We start from the raw sequence: 11,108 nt of genomic DNA, 5'->3' as shown, positions 1-11,108 counted from the left end.
CTTTGAAAATCTGTGAAACAGGGGATTTACTTCTACTTTAAACTGGGTGAAACAGAAAACAATAAGGGGATTAACTTCTCCTTGAAACTGGGTGAAACAGAAAACAATGAGGGGATTAATTTATTTTTAAAACCCGGGGAAACAGAAAACAATGAGGGAATCCCCTCATTGTTTTCTGTTTCCCCAGGCTTTTAGTAGAAGTTAATCCCTCATTGTTTTCTGTTTCACCCAGTTTCAAGGAGAAGTCCTTGAAGGACAGGCTGTCACTGACTATTCTATTCATCTACTATTCTAAGCCTCCATAGGACTCAATGGTACTCGACAGATCGGACCTGACGAAGTTTGATTAATAAATCCCGAATTATGGGAGTTACTTTCGGAAAACTTGAATTTTTCGAGAAACAATATCAGAAAAAACGAGAACTGGCCAAAACCCATTCGTAAATCTCAAAATTAGAAGAAAAAAAAAAACAACTTTTCTCAAAATTGCTTAGTAAATGTGCCCCTTAGTGTCTAAAACTGTACTTTGCGCACTGCAGTACATTTTATGTTTTTAAACTGAATAAATCATAAACATACAGCTGTTTAGGTATTCATCTAAAGAAAACCTCTCATGTCAGTTTCCTCAGTGTAAGAAAATCAAGTCAAAGGATTAAAAAAGAAAAAAAAGGTTTCGGATTTCTTAAGATGTGTGCAAACCATATTAATGTGAAACTGTTATGTAAATCTAAACCAAAAATAGGAAATTATTTAACATAATGAGTACAAGGGATTAAGGTTTATTTATAGAATGTTTTGAAGCCTTTGATGTGTTCTATATACTATATGGCACTGTGTGGCACACAGGAAACACTGATGCCAAAAGAATAGGGAAAACAGGCATTTTGGAAGTTTAATTTGGAAATAATTGCAAAATCATGGCCCTTCGTGGTTGTCTATTGGATTGGTGAATGGCCATTTTAGAAATCATTAAAGAACTAGCCCAGACTTACTGACAATGTTACCACATCATATTCCTTAGACCATTAACAGTTTCTGTGGGATTTGCCTCACTTTGTTTTTAATATTAATTGTGATCTCCACCCAAACACTGTGTTTTTGCATAGCATTGGGAATTCATTTCTAAGCTATTTCCAAATACATAATTACAAGATTAATTCTATTTCTCCCAGTTTGCCTCATAGTAGGAACACAATCCTTTCCGGGCTCCAACATGGCAACTGGATGAATCACGGGATCAACTTCCTACAAAAAATGAACACTGTATTTTCTCCATAAACAAGAAGCAATCCAACCCTTTCTTCAAAATACCTAATGAGGGCGTGAATTCCAAACTTTTCAGTTTTTACTGTAAAAAACAAGCTCAGAATATAAAGCTGAAACCTCTTTTCTTCTAATTTGAATGGAAGGGCTTACTGGTAAATAAAACATTTGAGAGATTATTATATGATCCCCTTATATATTTATACATAGTTATCATATCACCACTTAAGCACCTCTTCTCCATCTTAGTTGCCCTTATTTTGGACTTTATTATTTTCCCCAAGCACCCCAGGTCCTTCTCCATCAATGATTTATGTAATCCCATTAAGGGTATAGGTACCTTGCATATTTTTTAAATCCCAGATGCATGGCCTAATATTTATCAGCCACCCAGATTGCCAGTTTGTCCAAATCCCTTCGTAATCACCTTGCAAACACTGATACATTATTTACAATGATTACCCCAAGTTATGAAAAGCAATGCAGAACCTTGTGAGACCCCACTAAGAACCCTACTACAAATAGACTGTACTATTGACAACCACACTCTATACCCGATCCTGTAGCCAGTTTCCTATCCATGTACAAACAACTTCACTAAGACCAACAGACCTTAGTTTAGAAAGCAGTCTGTGGCACTGAATGGCAAAATCTAACTAGATCATACCTATTGTAACCCCACATACAAACTTTGTACTAACTTCAGCATAAAAACCAATTACTTTTGTGCCATGGTTGAATGTGATCTTATAACAAACAATAAATAACTTGCCCTCCACAGATGTCAAACTAAAAAGCTAAAATTGCTTTCCTCTGGTCAATAGGTACCATACCAGATGAAAGTGAGTCAGAAAAAATCAGATAACATGGCCCAGCTGAAACTGAATTAAGCTTGCCAAGTACTCAAGATTAGTCTGTTCACTTGTTGCTGCTAAATAGGAAGTAAGAAACGAATGACCTATCAAATTGCTACAGCTGGATAAAGTCCAAGAAACTAAGAGAGGAAATCAGTAAGCATACAGTAATAGGATTTTGATGATGGATGGTGGCATCTGTTTGTAAGCTGAAGTTGTTAAATCAGATGATATATTTGCTCCCAGTAATTCCCTACAGTGCACTGATAATATACAGATGTATGTTGTCAGTAGATAAGAAACTTGCTGTAGTTATGTGGTGGTGTCATAATGAGTCACTAATAACATTATTGGAAGTTTTGGGAGGAATCCCAAGTGAGAACTTGTTATTATATCATCCAATTTACAGGAAATGCCTAAAACCTTGGGAAAATATAGTCATCAGAAATGTTGACTGTATATAATTACTCCATGTGACAGTAAGTTCAAAATGATAAAAGAAAAAATACGCAATAGGCACATGAACATAGAAATCTATGTGGGCTTGTTAATATGTAATCCCCCATCTAACCTGTTATGGATTATATCGTTCATTGCACTGCTTCCTTTTTAAGTGAGAAATGTTTCAAACTGATGCAACTGCATGAGAGCGATGGCAAAAGAGTTTTTAATTTCTAGACTAATTCCTCTTCTCGTGGGAAATTTCTCATCAAATGTGATACAAGAAGCTCTGTGTCCTTAGTTATGTCTCCAGTTAGTGCCAAACATGTTGCACAATGGCTTCACTAATAACTAATATTGTATTTTCAAATAGCAACTGCATTTTTTACTCAATGGTATGACACCAGATTTTGATCATTGTTACAAGAAATGATAATACTCCCTATGTGCCACAAGGTGTTTATTGTTGACAACAATGGGAACAGTAATGTAACTTAACCACTACAGACCTAGGTGATCCTGCACCCACCATCCTCCTTACTAAGGTTCAAAGCACCTCCCTTGTATTCCTGGTGGCAGTCCTACCCCCATTCCCCCCAGTGGGTGTCTCCAGGTGATAGAATTGGGTCTGATCCAATATCATTATCACTCCATCTTTGTGGTTTTCCAATACAAATGTGTGAGTGGTTTTAGGATATTTTGGTCAAACCACTATAAAGGTTAAGCTAAGGATTCGGGAGCATAGGAGTTACATATGGCATTACAAAACCAATTCAAACACTAATACCCCAGTTTCCATTGCTTTGATTTGAAGATGGTGTATATTGGAGGAAAGTAACTGGTTGCTGTGAAAGGATTGTACACAATGGCACCATCAGGTGTGAATAATGCAAGGAGATTGCTTCCTTATTTCTACATAATTTACTGTATATACTCAAGTATAAGCCTAGTTTTTCAGCACCCAAAATGTGCTGAAAAATTCACCCTCGGTAGGACTGTCACTTGAGTCGGGTGCCATGGGTCCCTCCAGACTAGCACCTTCTGTCATTTGTGTGCAAATGTGGCCAACCGCAACCAGACCCTCCAGTGCCCTGGCCCGCTCCCAAATTAATCTTCATCTACCATCCTCACCTGTCCTATTCTGCACTATACATTGCACTTTATATTCTATATAAACCATAGTTTTGAAGGATTTTAACTCTTTGTGTTTTAGCTTGGTTGCTGATTGAGCTGGGGGGTAGTACTCTTCAGGCATCATTGTTGATACCATATTGTTTTGTTGACCTTCTTCTCCACTTACAGAGCTAGTTTACTGTTTTTATTTGCAAAAATATTTAGAAACATATACCCCACTGATGCCTCATTTAATTTAATTTTATTGGTATTTATTTTGATTATTGAAATTTAGCAGTAGCTGCTGCATATCCCACCCTAGGCTTATACTCGAGTCAATACGTTTTTCCAGTTTTCTTAGGTAAAATTAGGTACCTCGGCTTATATTCGGATCGGCTTATACTCAAGTATATACGGTACCTCTTCTTTTTTTCAGTGCTGGCTTTGAATAATGGCAAATTAATCGCTTATGGCAAAAATAGTCCCTTTACTGTGAAATTTGATGTATAAGTTGGTATAAATCTACTAACATTTCAATAATGTATCTGTACTAACACATCACTTCTCTCTCTAGTAACCTTTAAAGCTTTAAAGGAGAACTAAAGCTTAATAAAGAAGCAAAGCAAAGTAACCAAAGGAACCATGGTTCTTTAGCAGGGAAGATACCCCAGTAGCTCCCTATATTCTTTTCTTCTAATTCACAGGAAATGCTCTCTTCTGCTGTCCATCACCTAAGTTTAGGGGCCAACTTCCAATACACCGTAGCCATAGAATTGAAAAGTCACAGTACAAGGCTGATCAGTAATTAATTCAAATTGCTATCACATGGCAGCGCAGAAGTACAGTTTGCATCAGAATTTAATAATAATAAATCCTGTAGCATCAACTTTTATGACAGAGGTGACTTCACTTTCTACTTCATACTATGAAGGATTCCTTGGGTCTGCTGTAGTGATGGGCGAAATGTTTCGCCAGGCATGGATTCGCGGCGAAAAAATTCGCTGCACGTCCAAAAATTGTCACCGGTGTCAAAAAAGAATAGTCGCGGGTGTCAAAAGAATAGCCGTGCAAAGAAATAAGAGCTGCGGGCAACAAAAGAATAACCGTGCGACAAAATAATAGCCGTGGGCGACAAAATAATAGGCGCGGGCGACAAAAGAATAGCCGTGCGACAAAACAATAGCCGCGGGCGACAAAATAATAGCCATGGGCGACAAAAGAATAGCCGTGCGACAAAATAATAGCCGTGGGCGACAAAATAATAGCCACGGGCGACAAAAGAATAGTCGCGGGGCGACAATTTTTTTGCCGCACAACATTTTCGCCGTTTCGCGGATCTTTTGAAAGATTCAAGAATTTTTTCGGCGAAACGAAACGGAACAGATTTGCTCATCACTAGTCTGCTGCAAAGATTACCAGACCTTGATAGAGTGCCCTACTCTGTGATGCTTTATTCACCAGTTGGTCCCTTAAGCAGAGATGATGGTACCAACTGAGATTAAACAGGAGGGTCCATCAATATACAGTATTTGAAAAAGGTTTTTATACAGTGAAAGTTGTGAAGTTGTGGAATTCCCTCCCTGAATTAGTCGTACTGGCAGATACATTAGATAGCTTCAAGAAGGGCAGAGTAGCTTTTAAACAAGTAAGAAAATAAAGGTTATCGAATTAGCTTTTAGTACATAGTTGATCCAGAGACTGGGTTGATTGTTCTCTTATAGTCATGTTCTCCTTTACATCAGCTAGTAGTTTCATTCAGTCAGGTTTCATTAAGACCAAAAGGTTGAACTTGATGTTCGTGTCTTTTTTCATCTTAAATGACTATTTTACTATGTTCTCCCCATCCCGTCAGCTGGGATTTCCACCCTCCATTACATCAGCTAGTAGTTAGTAAGGTTTCATTTACACCAGAAGGTTAAACTTGATTTACCTGTATCTTTTTTTTTACCTTAAATTACTATTTAACTATGGTATGTTACCAAGCACAGAAAAATGCATATAATAAGTGGTTAAGTGATAACCCTTAGGGCAGTCCCCATAGTCCCCATATTCAGTCTGCATCTTATTGCACTAAAATGACAAAGTGCACTGGCAGCTAGGACAGTCTTTTAGCCTGGAGGAATTTTTAAATTGAAAGGGGAACATACTTTTCTAACAGCAGTGTGTATAAGATGAAAAGTCCCCCTTTATAGAAAGGTAATGTTGCCATTCTGCTCTGTTTATAAAGGAGTTCAATTTACTGTAGCTAAAGGACTAGTAGAATCCCATTATTTCCGATGGGAGAATGAAGAACATCTTTCTTGAAGCTTAATAAAAAGGCATTTCTAGCATAAACCAGTGAAATTAATCAAATTAGTAAACATTACAATATTGACCCTTATAAACCCTTATTTACAACTCAGTTTTCAGATAACTGTTCTTGTCACCAAAACTGATAAACTCTATCCCGTATCTTCTCTCATTTTGTGCACTTTGCACCCTGCTCTGCACTGCATAAATACAGCGCCGGATTTAAAATCCGAGCGCCCGGAGGCCACCCAACGCAGCCACCCCCCGCGCATGCGCAACTCGCCCAGAGCACGCATGCGCAACTCACCCCCCCCCAGCGCACGCATGCGCATTTTTGCGGGCGCCGATATGAACACATACGGAGCAGCGGGGAGAGGTCCCCGCTGCTCCGTATGGGAGCAGAACTTCGGTGCGGCGGGGCGGCATGCCGCCCCTAAATGTTTGCCGCCCTAGGCCCGGGCCTTTGTGGCCTCGCCACAAATCCGGGCCTGCATAAATACCCTCTACTCTATACTTTAAAGCTGTTACACCACTTATGTTAAACAGTTAATATTCTTTTTGAATTGTAGCCATAAGGCTTTATATACACTTTAGAGTCACACTTCCCTGACTATTTTATCTCTTGGCCATAAACATTTTACTTGAATGCTAAACAAACAAGTCTTCCTTTCTTGAACACATTGAGTGTGTATTTCAAGGCACAGCTACGTGCCGTATGCTTCTATCCAGCTGCAATATGAAGCAATGACACATGGGGCTCCCATAATTATCTCCTATTGTGTAACATTTCAGGAAGTTCAACTTCCTTTCACCAGGTATGTGCAAACCCAAACAATGTGCAGAACTGCATTGATAGTATCTGCCATGCCCTTGGGATTACTTCATGTGCATTTTTCATTCTAGACAGCGATAGAGTGCAGGAAGGCATCGGGAAAAGTTGCATTAAGCTTTCTGATGTTCCCCTTTATTAGATTATTATTATTATTAATATAATGTATATATATATATATATATAAAGCTACAACATATTCAACAGCCTAGGGTACTGCAAAATGGCTTTATTACATTCCATTCAGCCAGAGCCAAGATGTACTTGTGCCCGAGGCAGCTGCCTTTTCTGCCTAGCTCTAGTTCTGGCCCTGCTCCTGTGTAAATAGTACCAGGCAATTAAAATAGTCACCTATACACCTTTAAGATGTGTATCGCCTAGCCCATCAAAAGTCTATCCGTGACTTTTCAACATCACAGGACACAAAAGGTACTCCATAAAACTCCTAAGATATTAGATGGTAAGCCATCTTAGTCAAATAACTGGATATATTTGTTTTATGTCTGTGTATATCATCCTTAGCTACCATTCAGTTTAGCCAAAATAATGATATCATTAGATTCTGTTTTCTCTTTATTTCCTTATAAGGAAAGTTTAATAGGCAAGTGCAAAGCTTTGCTTATAAAAAAAATCTTAAAGGAGAAGGAAAGGTAAAAACTACGTAAGCTTTTTTAGAAAGGCCTATGTAAATACAGCCATAAGCACTCACAGAAATGCTGCACTGAGTCCTCTATCAAAAGAAACACAGGATTTGTCTCCTTTTTTGTAAACATGCTCTTGGGGTATCTGCCCTCTCTCAGAAAAATCCTTTATTACCGGGGCCAGAGTCTGCGCAGTTCTTTCCTCTCTCCCTCCCATAATAATTCATACAACTCACTCCCCCCTCCCTTAGGAATGTGTAATCTGAGCTAGACTAGAAGCAGGAAGCTATGAAGACCAAGCTAATATGGCAGCTGCAATCTTAAACAAAAAGAGACAGCTTCTAGGGCTGTTTACTGAGGTATGGTAATGTTTTCTGCAGAATAAATATAGTGTTCAAGGTGGCACTAATATGGCGAATCTATTGGCAGTAAAACGCCAAAATTACATTCCTTCTCCTTTAATGAAATACTCTTGATATTGCTCCACAAAGTAAAAATGTGTGCAAGAAATCCTCCAGCTGTTGACCGTGTTAATTCTGATGCCTGTTACAAGTACAATAAAAATTCCAGGAGCAACGACAGTTGATAAATAGAAAAATATTTTATTAAGTCAAAGTAAAAATCTGTCTGTCTCTTGTTAATAAATAGTGCAGTCAAACAGTCGAAACAGTCAAAAATTTTAATTTATTCAGTTATACAGTAAATAAATAAATATACTTGTATTCATTTTCAGTTTGCAAGAAACACTGGCATTTGAAAAGTCATTAAAAGGACATGTAAATCCTACATTTCCTACCATGTACAGTTGTAAGTTGGGCACCTGTCCTCCACCCAAACCACACCATTTGTATTGCATATATTCCCTCCGTTCGCCAGCACCATCACATTTTCCTAAAACAAATAGCAGCTTTCACCTGGCGGCCATTTTCCCTCTCACACATCTTCAGTGACATTTACATCTGCAAACATTGCATGTGCTCTGTGAAGTTCATGCAATCAAAAATGCAGGCTTACACAGGCAGAACTTACTTTGATGGAAAGTCCTGCTTGGATTGTGCCCTGAAATGGTTAAACTGAGCTCAGTAGAGGAGGTTAGGAGAAAAAAACATGTTTCTCCAGCAGAGTGCACAGCTAGAGCACTGTTTCTATGGAAACCACATTGCCATGTCTTCACTGGCTGCTAAACTGGAGGGTGTGTTTGGTAACCTGAGTTGAAAGGAACTGAGCATGCTCAGTAGCCAAGAGTAGGGATGTAGCGAACATCGCCAAAAATGTTCGCGGACCCGTTCGCGGACTTTCGGCAAAACTCGCGAATATTCGCGAACTTTGCGAACCCCATAGACTTCAATGGCGAACTTTAAAACCTAGAAAAGCCATTTCTGGCCAGAAAACTGATTTTAAAGTTGTTTAAAGGGTGCCACGACCTGGACAGTGGCATGCAGGAGGGGGATCAAGCAAAAATTTCTCTGAAAAATACTTTGTAAAAAAAACGGCAAAAAAAACCGCCAAAAAAAAAACCGGCAAAAAATAACGCAAAAAAAAACGCCAAAAAATAATGCCCAAAAAAAACCGCGGTGAACCCAAAATGGCGAACATCGCCGAAAGTTCGCGAATTTGCGGACTTGCGAACACTCGATGTTCGCGCGAATTAGTTCGCCGGCGAACAGTTCGCTACATCTCTAGCCAAGAGCCAAAGTCAGTTCCTAAGGGAGGGGAGTCCAGTGAGTTAGAAGGAATCCCAAGTGATTAAGGAGATGCTGCAGCCTTAAGCTGGCCATACACGCACCAATAATATCGTACGAAACCTCGAGTCGACCAATATCGCAGGAGGCTGCTGATATCGGTCGACTCACCGATCGGGCCAGTTAAAAAATTTTGATCGGGCGCCATAGAAGGCGCCTGACCAAAATCTGCCGTCAGGGCTGAATCGGCAGAAGGAGGTAGAAATCCTATTGTTTGTACCTCCTTATCTGCCGTTTCAGCCCTGAACGGTTAGTGGCCGGTTGTACAATCTTTCGTGCGACGGTCACACGAAATATCGGAAATCGCCATATGTGTGGCCACCTTTACTATTAACCTTTGACCAACAAGAATGGCGGGTATTTTAAAAAAATATTTAATAAAAAATTTCGTGTGTGTGAGGGGGTGGGGTTACATGTCCTTTAAACTTTCTGTGCCACAAAATAGAAAACTGGATTGTCATGTTGTTGGGATTCCTATAGTGTGAACAGCAATGTATAACGTGTTTTATAATTAAAAAACAGTATTAAATATAAAAAATTAGCCTTAAAAGGACAATGAAAAACAACCTTTTGCTAAATGTAAAATAACAGGGGATGAAGTTAAAATGGTGTGTAAAATCGACACCTATATATGCCCAAACGTTATCACTTTAATGCCGTATAAAGCTAATTGATATTTACTTAATACAATTCAATGACAGTAAAACTGTAACAGAATACATTGGCTTGGAGCCGTGAATAACCGGAGTCGAGTGCCACACTGTTTACATGTGGTTTTACATCACTTTTCACAAAAGAACTTATATGCCACCAAATGAGCCCAATGACATCAGTAAAGCTGGCCAAACACGTAGCGATCTGACGATGTTTCGTGCGACCATCGGTCGCACGAAACATCGTCAGATCCGCCACACACCGTCAGGGCTGAAACAGCAGATAAGGAGGTAGAAACAATAGGATTTCTCCCTCCTTCTGCCGATTCAGCCCTGACGGCAGATTTTGCTCAGGCGCCTTCTATGGCGCCCGATCAAAATTTTCTAACCTGGCCGATCGGCGAGTCGTCCAATATCAGCAGCTTCCTGCGATATGGGTCGACTCGCGGACATGCCATACACGCACAGAATATCGTACGAAACGAGGTGCGTGTATGGCCAGCTTAAGTTACGACAGGCATTGGGGGTTATGTAATGTAAATCGCAAAGTTTGCTACTGTTCTTATTGCCTATTGCCAACCTATTAGCAAGTAGCATTTTCTGGTCACCTGTTTAAAATCTTATTGGTTGATATGAGTTACTGCACCAGAGCAGGGGTTATGTAATAAAAGGTGCTAGGTTTGCCCAGGAGCAGTAACCCATCGCAAACAATCAGCAGGTAGAATTTACTGGTCACCTTTTTAAAAGCAAACATCTTATTGGTTGCTATGGGTTACTGCTACTAAAGCAAACAGTGTCTTTTATTACATGTGTGGGTTAGCGCCTTTTGTTACATATGGGGGCTACTGCGGTATATGTGGCACAGGTATAGGACCCATTATCCAGAATGCACGGAACCAAGGGTATTCCGGATTTCCATAATTTGGATCTCCATACCTTAAGTCTACTAAAAAAACAATAAAACATTAATTAAACCCAATAAGATTGTTTTGCCTCCAATAGGGATCCATTATATCTTAGTTGGTATTGAATACAAGATACGGTTTTATTATTACAGAGAAAAAAATCTGAATTATTTCATTAAAATAGAGTCTATGGGAGACAGGCTTTCCGTAATTGGAAGCTTTCTGGATAATGGGTTTCCGGATAACGGATCCCATACCTGTACTGTGTAAGAACAAAAGTGTAAAAAGGCCACTTATTTTACTGGTTTTATAGTAGGGGTAAGGAGTGCAAAGGTAGCCCCATAGTGCTTATTTATAAAGCATTTGTGCTCTGCAGAG

Source organism: Xenopus tropicalis, chromosome 8 (assembly GCF_000004195.4).
Source record: "Xenopus tropicalis strain Nigerian chromosome 8, UCB_Xtro_10.0, whole genome shotgun sequence".
In the NCBI taxonomy this organism is placed as follows: Eukaryota; Metazoa; Chordata; class Amphibia; order Anura; family Pipidae; genus Xenopus; species Xenopus tropicalis.
Note: the sequence above shows the minus strand (reverse complement) of the source record.